Consider the following 12196-nt stretch of genomic DNA (forward strand, 5'->3'; position numbering starts at 1 on the left):
CATAGCTTTCTACAGATTTTTTTTAATTACTGTGGAAATGTGTACTCAGTTCTTATCCACAAGTTTTTAAAGGGCATCAAAAAGTTTAAGCTGCACAACTCTCACAAGAACAAAACTGTGTCAGATTTTATACATGAGAATTCTTAACTGTTCAAAATACACATAGGAAAATAGTTCATTACCTTTGATGTATTTTTCTTGATTGGCACATGCTTTTGTGAATATTGCTAAGTGTATCTGGATCATTTTTTCCAATTTGAAAAGACAACAATTAGCTAAATAGTCTAATTGGTAGGGATGTTTGGGGAGTAGACAAAGGATTTAGAGACGGATAACTAGCCTTCCTTTGGGATTTTGGTCCTTTATTGATGCGATTATATAAAACAGTTTTTTGTTTGTAGGTTATCTTAGAGATTATTGCTTGACCTTCAGATTGAGAAGATTCTTTGTTTGGCGGCGGATTTCCACATTTGCTCTTTAAGCAGTTTTTCACCCTAAGCTTGAGCCCTTTGACCCAGGAAAGGAATTTTTTTTTTTTTTTTTGAGTGACAACCTTTATTGTTTCTTCCCAGTGTCTCTTCTCTTGATTCTGCTTATCAATATCCAAAAGAATTCCTGTTTTAAAGAAAAGATATTTGCATATAAATCATAGGCAGCTGGGGCATTTCTGTTCAGCTACAGTGAACAGCATACCAATCTTTGCCTTAGAGGGAGGTGACATTTCAACAGAACTCAATTCTAGAGTCTACACTAAAATGTCATCAGGTAACCATTGGAAGACAGTTTTTGCTAGCTACCTGCTGTCCATCTTATCTTCTGTTATTTCTACTTCCTTACTACAGTGCCACTTTTAAGGGCCGAACCAAAACGGTATCTTTTCCATGAAACTTATCCTTGTCAGGGAACAGTGGTGGGGATGGTGGTGGTATAGTTCTAACAAGAGTAATTGGGGAAGGCCTCACTTGGAAAGAAGTAAGGATGCTGACCATGTAGATAGCCTGGGTAGGGTGTTGCAAGCTGAGGGAATAGCAAGTTTAAAGGCCCTGAGATGGAGGTAGCTGCTCAGAGAACTGTAAGGAATCCAGTGTGGCTGGAGCCAAAAGGGCATGGCAGGAGAGGTCACAGAGAGTGAGGACCTGTGAATCCTGGAAAGGAATTTGGGTTTTACTATAAAATAAGCAATTGAAGGACTATGATCAGAGTGGTGGCCTAATCTCTGACTTCGGTTTTAACAAATTCACTGCCTTTGTATTTGAGAAAAGGCCATAGGGGGTCAAGGACAGCAGCAAGGGGATGAGGTAAAAGCTAATAAACCATGCGAGGCGTGAGAGGTGGTCAGGTGGACATATTTTGAAGGTACAGCCAATTTGCCAATTGTTTCATGTGATGTTTCACTGGCTGGGTACTGAGAATGCTCTGTGAATAGGACAGATAGCCCCTGCCCTCGCGGAGCTTATATCTAGCAGAATAGACAGATGTAACACAAGCAAATTTCATTACATTTTAGGGACAGTCGAGGAGTAAGGGTCAGGAAGGACTCCACTGAGAAAGAGACATCCCAGTGGAGACTAAGGATGAGTAGAAGTCAGATGAGGAGGCAGAGGGAAGAGTGTGTCTGAGGATCAGAAAGACCAATGTGGCTGGAGCGTGGAAGGGAGGGACCGTGAAGGAAACACAGATGAATAAAACAGCAGATGTTATTTGATAATGAATGACAGGGATTTTGAGAAGTGGGCAATACAGGCCAGACTGTACCTGACCAGTTGCCATCGAGTCGACACTCATGGCAACATCTGTGTCAGTAGAAGTGTGCTTTATCGGGTTTTCAATGGCTGATTTTTCAGAAGTGGATCGCCAAGCCTTTCTTCCGATGCACCTTTGGGTAGACTTGAACCTCCAGCCTTTCAGTTAGCAGCCAAGTGTGTCAACCATTTGCACCACCACATACTGATTTAGAAACTCTGAAGATGGGGCTTGCAATTGGTGTTTTAACAAGCCCTGATGCATGCTGAAATTTGAGGACCATTGCCTTAGACTTACCTGTTAATTAAGCACACCCAGAGGGTATGTGTGCATGTGCAAACACACACACACCCCAAGATGAAAGTGATCCAGAGAAGTTGTTCACCTGAAACTTTCCACTCACAGAAAGGATTACATTGTAGCTATTGCAGACAGACTGCTGAGAAGTCTGTCTTTCCGTTTTTAAACTTTTTTTTTTTTTTGCCCAATTTATTATACGAGATTTATTACTTTTCCGGGAAGTAAATCTTAGAGCATTGACTTTCTCGTATGTGCCTCCATGAGTGGTTACTGTGTGAGGTGGGCCACCGAGCATGTTGTGTCTCCTTCACACTGACTTGAGCTGAATGAGAAAGACTCTCCCAGGAGATTTTTAATTGGTGCATGAATCATAATCAGTGAGTCAAATGGAACAGCAGGATTACTGAATAGCATAGATCATATTTTATAGTGGTTTGGTTTTTGATTCTCTCAGCAATTTTTTGAATCAGAAGAGAGAAACCAGTTCCCAGTTTGGTGAGGGGAACTGGACACCTAAATGGTTATTTTCTGTGAATCACCTGGTTGCAAAATTCCACTTTGCTGACCATCCCCCAAATCTAGGAAGTGCTGAAACATCTGACAGAATTGAAATACTACAGGATTTGTGGAGGCACCTGCAAAGCCACAGCTGGACTCGGGCAGCTGACAGGAAGTAAATGGAGAATATCTATTTTAGTAACAAAATTGAAAAAAGGAGTTATTAAACTGTCTTATCTGAGATTTCCATAAAGCTCTACACAAAAAAGGCTATTAAAGTCAGGGCATTGTGCTTTTCCTAATAGAATACATCCAGATGAACATCTTGAACAGTTGGGATTGCTGGGAGAGACGATAGTGGGACAAGCAGTTTTTAGAAAAGGATGAAGTGCATAACTTTCTTTGTATGTTTCTTATGAAGCATATTCTAAGAACTATATTTTCTAAGAGCTTTTTTCCCCCTAAGATCTATCCTTTACCAAAAATAAAAATACTCTTGTTTTACTTTTTGTGTTACCTTTGCAAGCAGCTTACAAAGCCAACCTGGTTCCCCAACCTGTCCCTGCTCGCTCAGTACCAGACACCCTCTGCTGGCTCCTCCCCACTCCTCCCCACTTCTTTAATGACCCCTGTTTTCCTGTCCACATTCACCCAGGACTCTTCTCAGTGAAGCCTTTCTGGCTACTCCCACCATCACCACTATCATCATCATTCAATTCCCCAGTCTACAACTTAGACCACATTATCTTGAATTTTTGGCTTTGATCTCCTGTGGGAGGGGCTGTATCTCCCACAACATTCAGTCCAGCACTGAACAGTCAATAGTCACAATCTTAGTAGATAACTTTCACCAAGCATGTTTTAAGTGCTTCACTTGTTTCCATTGAATCCCAACAAATCTGTGTGGTAGGTACCATATTACCATACCCACTTTACAGATGAAGAAATTAGATGGTTCACTTAATTTATCTGTAATTCAGTGCTACTCAGCCAGTAAGTGGGGGAGATGGGATTTGACTCAGATAGTTTGATTCCATACCCTGTGTATTTAACTATTACCCTATGCAGCCATCCAAAGTGCCTAACTTTTGTTTGGATAATTTAGGAAAAGTACATCTTGTTCTATACAGATCTAATAGGAGCTTTTCCCCTCCTCTTTGTTCCTATGTCAGACTTCCCATGAACTGGATGTGTGTTGGTGGCTGGGGCTCTGTTGAATTCATATTCTTTTATCCTTGCCCAGCCTCTAGTTGCCCCCTACGCCATAATTTTAATGAGCATTTCCTTTGCTCTAAGGAGCCCTAGTGGTGCAATGGTTAAGTGCTCAGCTACTAATCAAAAGGTTAGCAATACAAACTCACTCAGTGACTCCACAGAAGATAGACCTGGTGGTCTGCTCCTGTAAAGATTACAGCCTAGAAAACGTTATGGGGCAGTTCTGCTCTGTCACATGGGGTTGATATGAGTTGAAATTGACTTGACAGCTTCTGACAATAACATTTCCTTTGCTCTAAGATGGAAATAATAATAGTCCCTACTTCACAGGACTATTGTAGGAATAAAAGGAATGTGAAAAAACAACAGTGCCTACCATACAGTAAGAGTTCAATAAATGTTAGTTGTTATTATTAACTGTTTTGTAGCGACTGAGGACCAGGAGGTCTAAGCCACCAGAACTTCCTACCACTATACACCAGGCTTCTAGCAGCTGTGTAGATCCAGGTATTGGCCAAGGACCAACCGACATCAAATTTCTTCAGGGTGCTGGTCTGCCTGAATGGCATCCCAGTATCAATTCCTCGGCTGTGCATTTGCCTTCTTCCCAAAGGGTTAGATAGCACACTGCAGAATGCATGCTGTTCCTCAGTGGGACTCCTTCAATTTTTAGCACCTCCAGATTTAATAGCAGAGCCTAATGAGAATGAGCGATGTGTCCTAATTTGGGACAGTGTCTTAGTTATCTAGGGCTGCTATAACAGAAATACCACATGTGGATGGCTTTAATGAACAAGTTTATTCACTTACAGTGTAGGAAGCTAGAAATCTGAATTCAGGGTGCCGGCTCCAGGGGAAGGCTTTCTGTCTCTGCTGCTTCTGGGGAAAGGTCCTTGTCATCAATCTTCCCCTGATCTAGGAGCTTCTCAGTGCAGGGACCCAGGTCCAAAGGACACACTCCGCACCCAGTGCTTCTCTCTTGGTGGTATGAGGTCTCTATCTCTGGCTGGATTCTCTCTCCTTTTATCTCTTGTAAGATAAAAGGTGATGCAGGCCACACCCCAGGGAAACTCCCCTTACATCAGATCAAGGATGTGACCTGAGTAAGGGTGTTGCATCCCACCCTAATCCTCTTTAATGTAAACTTATCTTGTCTCATTAACCACAGGCAGAGATTAGGATTTACAACATGTAGAAAAATTACATTAAATCACAAAATGGATGACAACCACACAAAACTGGGAATCATGGCCTAGCCAAGTTGACACATATTTTGGAGGGACACAATTCAATCCATAACAGGCAGTGAGAATTAGTGATTATGCTATGCACAGACATTCTTTTGGAAAACCACCTAAGAGAACCTCTTCTGACTGTAAGGTCAAGCAATTCAAAACAAAAAGACAACCCAATTAAAAAATGGGCAAAGAATATGAACAAGCAGTTCACCAAAGAAGATAGTCAAGCAGCTAACAGACACATGAAATGCTCACGATCATTAGCCATCAGAGAAATGCAAATCAAAACTACAATGAGATATCATCTCACCCCAACAAAGCTAATGTTAATCCAAAAAACACAAAATAATAAATGCTGGAGAGGTTGTGGAGAGACTGGAACACTTAGACACTGTTGATGGGAATGTAAAATGGTACAACCACTTTGGAAATCGATTTAGCACTTCCTTAAAAAGCTAGAAATAGAAGTACCATATGATCCAGCAATTCCACTTCTTGGATTATATCTTAGAGAAATAAGAGCCATCACATGAATAGATATATGCACACCCATGTTCATTGCAGCACTGTGCACAATAGCAAAAGATGGAAACAACCTAGGCACCCATCAAGGGATGAACGGATAAACAAATTATGGTATATTCACACAATAGAATACTATGCAATGATAAAGAACAATGATGAATCCGTGAAACATAACATGGAGGAATCTGCAGGGCATTATGCTGAGTGAATTTATTCAGTCACAGAAGGACAAATATTGTATAAGACCACTATTACAAGAACTCAAGGTTTAGACACAGAAGAAAACATTCTTTGGTGGTTACTAGGGTGAGGAGGGAGGGAGAGGGTTATCTACTAACTAGATAGTAGACAAGATTTATCTTAGGTGAAGAGAAGGACAGCACACAGTACAGGGGAAGTCAGCACAACTGGACTAAACCAGAGCTAAGAAGTTTCCTGCATACAACCAAACATTTTGGGACAGAGTAGCAGGGTCAGAGGTCTGGGGACCATGCTTTCAGGGGGCATATAGGTCAATTGGCACAACAAAGTTTATTAAGAAAATGTTCTGCATCCTATTTTGGTGAGTTGTGTATGGGGTCTTAAAAGCTAGCGAGCGGCCATCTAAGATGCATCAATTGGTCCCAACTCACCTGGAGTAAAGGAGAATGAAGAACACCAGAGTCACAAGGAAAATATTAGCCCAAGAGAAAAAAGGGCCGCATAAACCAGAGACTCCATCAGACTGAGACCAGAAGAACTGATTGTTGCCCAGCTACCACCAATGACTGCCCTGACAGGGAACACAACAGAGAGTCCCTGATGGAGCAGAGGAAGGGTGAGGTGCAGAACTCAAATTCTAGTAAAAAGACCAGACTTAATGGTCTGACTGAGACTGGAGGAACCCCAGAAATCATAGCCCCCAGACAGCATGTCACCCCAGAACTAAAACAATTCCCGAGGCCAACTCTTCAGACAAAGTGGACTGGACTGTGGGACATAAAATGATACTCGTGAAGAGTGTGCTTCTTAGCTCAAGTAGATACATAAGACTAAATGGACGGCTTCTGTCCGGAGGTGAGATGAGAAGGCAGAGAGGGTTAGGAGCTGGTTGAATGGACACGAGAAATCAGGTGGAAAGGAGGGGTGTGCTGTCACAGTATAGGGAGAGCATCTAGGGTCACATAACAATGCATGTATAAATTTTTGTATGAGAGACTAACTTGAATTGTAAACTTTCACTTAAACTGCAACAATAAAAAATTCAGGTGTGATTTATGTGACAGCGGCATTGTTTCTGCTACCACACAGCTCCTGAGGAAATTCCAACTCTTCAGTTCCACCTCAGTTGTAGGGAAGATTTTCCCTTTCTTCTCCCCCATACAAGGTATCCAGCTCTCCCAATCTCTGTTTGAGCATTAGTAGAGCTATAACCCTGCCATTTGTCAACATGCAATTGTCAGGAGAGTACTCTCAGTTCTCTCAGCAGAATACTTTGTAGTTTATAAATCTATAAATACAAGTCCTGATATTTTCCTTTCTGTGCTCATATGTTCACACACACATATTCCCGTCCCCTGCTACCACCCACTTTACTGACTGGAAAACAAATGTACTGCATGGTATCTGTTTCTTCAGATAATGGGTTGGTTATTTTAAAATCTAAGGTCCATCAGTTACCTCTTCTAAGTCATTAATCTTTGAGACAAGGCTTATTGCAAGCAAACTCAATGCAAACTCAGTGAGACTTGTGTGTCAATAATAAAACTCTAAATGGGATTATAATTAGTGCATATCCAGGGGCTGAGATTTGGCAGTGCCTAGGATATTTATTGCAGTAAGTACTTTGTCATCTGTAAAAGCTCATTTGTTGATAGCTTGTTTAAATGCTTTTCAAACCATCTTGGAGAAAAAAGCCAAGATGATCTTTGTAATTGAAGTTTCATTGATCACTTTGAGCATATTAGATGGGTTTTCAACATACAAGTTAGAGCATTGTTTGATTGGTAGTTAGCCGTGATGATAGGAACTAGGCTTTTGTGGTTTAAGGTGTCTTAATGGTTTCTTTTTTATTTTAAGATGAAATAGACTTTGTTGTTTTCTTGTTGAAGGTCAAAACTCTGTGTTTTTTTTTTTTTTGGTCTTTCAGTTCTTAGATTTCATCTTAAGGAGAATATAAGGAGAATATGAAGAGGAACTTTGGGAAGAGATCATGATTTGATAAAAACAATGGTGGAATAGAAGACATATTGCAGAGTGGACAGGGATTGAACAGTTGGTAACTATGGGCTGCTGTTCTGCAAGTTTCAGGGACAGTGTATATATGGTCCAAAAAAAACCCCAAACTGATTGCCATCGAGTTTTGACTCATAGTGACCATATAGGACAGAGTAGAACTGCCCCATAGGGTTTCCGAAGAACAGCTGGTGGATTCGAACTGTCAACCCTTTGGTTAGCAGCTGAGCTCTTAACCAGTATGCAACCAGGTCTCAGTATAAATGATATAATGATATAATTGTGGAATTATAAATTGGAATTATAAACTGTGGAAAATTTAGGAATGGCAGCATCACACTAGAATTGTCTGTCCATCTGGCAAGATACGGTTGGTGGGTAAAAAATATTTTAGCCAAAAAAACAGTAACATTGCAGAAGAAAGACAAGCAATTATCTCTTCACCATGATTTGGGAAGTCCACAATGGATCTTCATGAGAGATGGAGATGACAAGTAGGCAGGTGGAGTCAGGAGTTTCTTGTGAACTTGAAGTCCAGGAACATTATGTTCATGCAAGATCCAGCCATTCCACATGAGATGAACTTGGCAGGAAGAATCTCATAATACATAGGCTCAGGGGACAATAAGACAAAGTGCTGAGAAGCTTCCAGAGTAAAATCTAACAGTTTTGAGGCTACTAGGAAGCTAAAAGTTCATCTAGTGCAACTTTTCACTAGGAAGGGTTATGGGTGTCTCTCAATATCCAGAGGGAATGATGTCCTTTACAGCTTTCCCAACAGGTCAATTCCAGCTGTTGTGTGCTGTTGATTCCAACTCATAGCAACCCTGTAGGACAGAGTAGGACTGCCCCATAGAATTTCCTAGGCTGTAATCTACGGGAGCAGATTGCCAGGTCTTTTTAGGTTAGCAGCCAAGCACTCTTTTTCCTTTACAGCACCCTTGACAGGTCAATTCCAGCTACTTCCTGAGAATTTCCAGCGATAGGAAACTCACTTCCTCACAGGAGATAGCTCTGATCATCAGAAATTTTGTGCTCAACACTTTGCTTCACCACTAAACTTGATGTGTGACCTTGGGAATTTTACTTTCATAAACTCTTCTAAACTTAGTTCTCTCATCTATAAAACGTGAATTTAATATCTATACCTCAGAGTTGATATGAGGTCTAAGTAAGATAATGTGTGAGAAATCTCCTGACACGAAGTTTATACTGTACCCACTAAATGGACATAGTCTCCAATGCCCAACCTGCACATCCTGCCTCTGCAGCAATCTCCAGTTGGGGGTTTGTGGCATATGCACACAATAGTTGAATTTGTTTTTCTCTTTCTATCCAAACACAAATGCTCCCTACTGAGCATTTTTCTTTACATTCAATGCTACTCTCTACCCGTTTTTTTAGATTAGCTTCCTTTTTTGTTTTCCAACACGGCCCACTCTGCTATTACTGTTTGCGCATCACGTGTCCCACTCCTCCCGGCTTCAGTGATACTTCTTAGTTATTACTTCAGGTCCCTCCCCCCAAAAAAACTCAGAACATGCTGTATATATGGGGCTAGAAGTGTTGCCTACCACTCTATCTGTCCTTATCATTTTTTGTTCTCCTATAAATTACTGAGAAACTTCTTTTTTCCTTTTTTCTGGGCTGGTGAGAGAAATTGTCAAGGTAGGTAGAGCTTTATAGGAGGGTGACGGTGTTAAGATGAACATGGGTTAATAAGAAGCAATTGATGGTTGTCGTAAAATGGAGAGAGAAACTCAGGGAAAATCTGGTAGGAAAAGAAAAAGTCTGTTTATTGCAGCAAGAAGAGAAAGGAATGACTTCCATAGTGTAGCTTCACTGGAACAACTGGAAGCCAAATTAGAAAGAGGCTAATATGAGGGAGTTGGTGATACAAGAGGCTGGAGGTGCTAAACGGTACTTTATAAATAGCACTTAGACTTTGATACGGGACCTCACCTTTGCGCAAGTTGGCTGTTCCTCATGCCTGCTTAATTACCGCTCTTGGTCACCTCCACCTTTCACATTCGGGCTACACAATTGAAGACTAATAAGATGCTTAATGTTCCACTGCCCTGCAGATGGGCAATAATGAATTTAACTAGTTTTGCCTCAATTCCTTAGAATCTTCTAAAATAATGCATCTCTATAAAAAAATGAGTAAATAATTCTGATGTCTTTTAGACGTGTTCTATTTTTCTGAGTCACATATAAAAGACTTTTATATTAATCATGTCTAAGCTTTCTGTTTGTTTCAGGCAGTCTCCCAGGTTTTCCACTGGCACAGGAATATGGAAGGCCCCACCTAGGGCAGGGTGTTCTTGATATTCTGCAGTGAGCCGGTTCAAAGAGATGACAGATTATAAAAGGACTGACCATGTTTCTCTACAATTGTCATGGTGCACTTTGATGAAAACAGTGTTTTAAGATTTGTTTTTGAAGGCATACCACATCAACTAATGATTATTAACTTTTAACCAAGTGTTGGTTTTTTTCTGTTTTCTCGTTGCCCTGGTTTCTATGTCAGTAAATTGGAAAACAGACTCATTGACTGTATGAGTTGTAGTTGTGTGCTGTCAAGTCAAAAGCAACCCCATGTGACAAAGTAGAACAGCCTCATAGGGTTTTCTTGGCTGTAATTTTTATGGAAGCAGATTGCCAGGTCTTTATCCTGCAGAACAACTGGGTGGGTTCAAATCGCCAACCTTTCAGTTAGTAGCCAAGAGCTTAACCATGGCACCACAAGGGCTTCTTCTAACCTACAAGGGAGCAAATAAATAGCACAAGCCTCGATACCCTGAGCACTTGTGATGTCATAGAAGTTTTACGGGAGTGAGGTCATGGAAATGGCAGAGTAGGGAACTCCAAGAATTGGTTCCTCCACTGAAGCACCCATGAAGCTGTCAAAAACAGACAGAATCATCTTTTTCAGAACTCTGAAACCTAATTAAAACATTGCAGCAACTAGGGAATGCTTAGTGAAGAAATAGGCTGCTAAATTTCAGTAAGAAAGCATTATAGTATAATTGTATTTGTAAGTTTCTTTAGTCTGAATATATCCCCTTGGACCCTACAGAGATCTGAACATTACCTTGTTTCTCTGGTCTCGTTTCTCTTACTGTGTTCAAGAAATTTAGCATATGAAATAAAATGTGTAAGGAAAAAACTGGTACCATCAGAAAGTCTTCGCTGTGAATAGAGCCTCTCCTCATATGTTGGTTCCTGGAGAAAGCTCCCACTCGAGGGGTTCCCATTCAGGGGAAAATTGAAAACTCATATGGGGGGGAACCTGAACAACAACAATTTTTACCAATGCCAAGAGGATAAAGCAATGCATATGTGTCTGTTTTAACTGATAACACCTTTCATTTCTGGTTTGGGCAATGAGGAGTTTATAAGTGAAAAATAGGATCTTAGGCATTGTTTGAAGCTCCTGGGTTGACAAATTAACTATGCCCAGTTACATCAGACGTGAGACATATTCTAAAACAGGTTTGCAAATTTGGAAAGAAGAGTGCTCCGTGAAGCTTCCCTAAAAATCTAAGAGGATGCCTTGTAGATTGTTGTTGTTTGTTGCCATCTGGTTGATTCTGACTCATGGAGACCCCATATGAGCAGAGTAGAACTGCTCCATAGGATTTTAAGGCTGTGAATTTTCAGAAGAAAATCTCCAGGCTTATCTCCTGAGGTGCCTCTGCATGGGTTTGAACCACCAACCTTTTGGCTAGTAGTCAAGTGTTTAACTGTTTGCACAACCCAGGCACTCCTTCCTTGTAGATTAGTGGTTAGGTTATGTGTTGAATGTGTGGGAGGACTAGGGGCTAGACAAGGAAAGAGGAGAGAAAGAGAGAAACTGCAGCAGTCCCTGAAAATAAATCCTTTGTGAAGCCATCACATGAACATGAGAAGTTCATTTAAAGCTTAGAGTTAGGGTATTGTGTCTTTTTCCAGAGAGAAGCCACTTGGGATTTCCTTTGTGTCTGTCAGATTGACTTTCACGGAAAAGAAGTACTCACTCCACAAAGTGTTCAGAGGGTGCATAGGGAGATACGTGAAAGAAAAGTACCATTATGCTAAATCTCAGGGCAGGCCTAGAGTGAAGCTTTCTTCCCCTAACCTTAATTCCTATTTCTGTTGATGTTTGGTTTACTCCCATTTCGTGAGGCACTCACCTGTGTTAAAAACCGTTCACTGATACATGGAAGTGCCTATTTTCCCCTGCATCATTTGACTATTTATCACACAATAGCATTAAGAAGATTTTGTACAAGGGGAAGGAGTTCCAGAAAGCCACAAAATGCTCATGAAAGAATAATATCTTCAGCAAGAGATTATATTTCAGTTCTCAAGGTAAACTGCCTCATAACATGATACACTGAGTAAAATAGATCTAGCTGTGAATCTTTGTAGAGTTTCCAGTTGCTTCCCTTCTGTCTTCCAAGCAGACCTGTGCCAAGGCT

The sequence above is a fragment of the Trichechus manatus genome, unplaced genomic scaffold (genome assembly GCF_000243295.1).
Source record: "Trichechus manatus latirostris isolate Lorelei unplaced genomic scaffold, TriManLat1.0 scaffold00253, whole genome shotgun sequence".
NCBI lineage: Eukaryota > Metazoa > Chordata > Mammalia > Sirenia > Trichechidae > Trichechus > Trichechus manatus.